This window comes from Malurus melanocephalus, unplaced genomic scaffold (assembly GCF_030028575.1).
Source record: "Malurus melanocephalus ecotype Western Australia unplaced genomic scaffold, MMel_1.1 scaffold_2507, whole genome shotgun sequence".
Lineage (NCBI taxonomy): Eukaryota > Metazoa > Chordata > Aves > Passeriformes > Maluridae > Malurus > Malurus melanocephalus.
This window is the reverse complement of record NW_026625739.1, coordinates 3312-4794: the sequence shown is the minus strand read 5'-3', so window position 1 is coordinate 4794 and position 1483 is coordinate 3312. Positions and strand designations below refer to the sequence as shown.

The following is a 1483-nucleotide window of genomic DNA, read 5'->3' as shown; positions in this document are numbered from 1 at the left end:
GAAGAATTTCACATTACATTCTGGTTTGAGACTGAACGAGAAGTAGAAGAATTTGTTATCCCCTCCTTGCATAGGAACTTTTTGCGCTTTTATCAGATTGCTTGCTTAGCTTGCTTTGCTTATGATCATCAGGCATGGGTAAAACTTTACTGTGCAGGTTGTAAGCAGCCTTGGTGGGTTTATCAAAGCACTCTTAGGGACGGGCTGTGGTGTCGCAATTGTGACTTTTCCTGGCACCAAGAAACACCCCAACGAGCATTAACCGCATTAACAGGGGATAGCGTTCTTGACAGCCTTGCTAGAATTGAAAATAARGACGATTTATATCTCCGAAGCCTGGCTTGGAGAGTGCAACACATAGTAAAAAAGATACTGGCAGATAAGCGTTCTGTAATCCTAGAGACCCGTTGCAAAAAAGGGATCGATGTACCTACCTATTACCAAGTATCACCAAATCAATGGGACAATGTTTGTCGTAGGACAAAGAAAGTAACCCAATGAATATCTAATCAGTTGTTTTRSRGCAGMTATTTATGTGTTTCCACTCCAGCAGGCTCTGCAAGAAGTCCAGCTCGGTGAACAGAACCAGCCGAGGAACCTCAGCATCCCCTAAGGAGTGCTTAAAAACCATTGAAGAAACAGCAGGAGAAACTACACAAGAAGGCTGGGGTCTGATACAGCAATTGCAACTTGTGGACTTCAGCTGGGTTGCGGTTGCTGTAACAGAATTCAGTCTTGTTATTTTGCTTGCTTATTCTGCTTGCTTGTTAAGTATAAAGTTAGCAAAAATGAAAAGAGGTTGGTTAATTGGTTTTGTTATGTTAGTGTTAGAAGCACTACAGAGTAATGGGATGCTGAAAGATATAGATGTTCGACAGAACATGTGGGTTACTTGGGCAAATCGAACAAATACTAAATCCTTTTGTTTGGCTCTCGCATCGGCTTCCGATCCTTTYCAAACATGCTTGATCGGATTGCCTGGRTTTGACCGTAAGTCCTTTGCAAACTATTCCACCAAATCATGCACACCACATATGAATGAGAGCTATTGCACAGCACTATTGCTAAGTGGCTTGAATCAAACTTTACGCTGGGACCCTCAGGAGTTAAACTTAGCAGGGTCTCGTCCCCTARGGAAAAATGAGACTGGTTGCATCTATTTGGGTAATTATTRGTGGAAAACAAAAGACAAAATAACCACATTAAAGTCCAGACGTTTCGACCCTAACCATTGTGGAGAGTATCGCCCTTATGGTTGGGAGATAGGTCATATCCGAGTCTGGGCTAACAAAAGTGCAATGGCCCTCCCTGAAAATGTTTTCCTTATCTGTGGAGATCGAGCTTGGCATGGTATTCCCAGGTATGCTCATGCAGGTCCTTGTTACCTGGGAAAATTGACTCTTTTAGCTCCTAATAGAACTGCCATTGAAGCCTTAAAAAACAGTCCAGTTATAAAACGTTCCAAAAGAGACATTAAACAATT

The 1483-nt window shown here is 42.1% G+C and overlaps 1 protein-coding gene across 1 annotated transcript in view; it reads left to right on the top strand.

Moving 5' to 3' along the window:
* Positions 1–1477, top strand: part of LOC130587816 (uncharacterized) — a 4801-nt gene extending 3324 nt beyond the window's left edge. The window contains exon 2 of the mRNA XM_057388786.1: positions 551–1477. The gene's annotated coding sequence lies outside the window, so the exon portion shown is untranslated. The remainder of the gene's footprint in view (positions 1–550) is intronic.
* Positions 1478–1483: the final 6 nt, after the last annotated feature.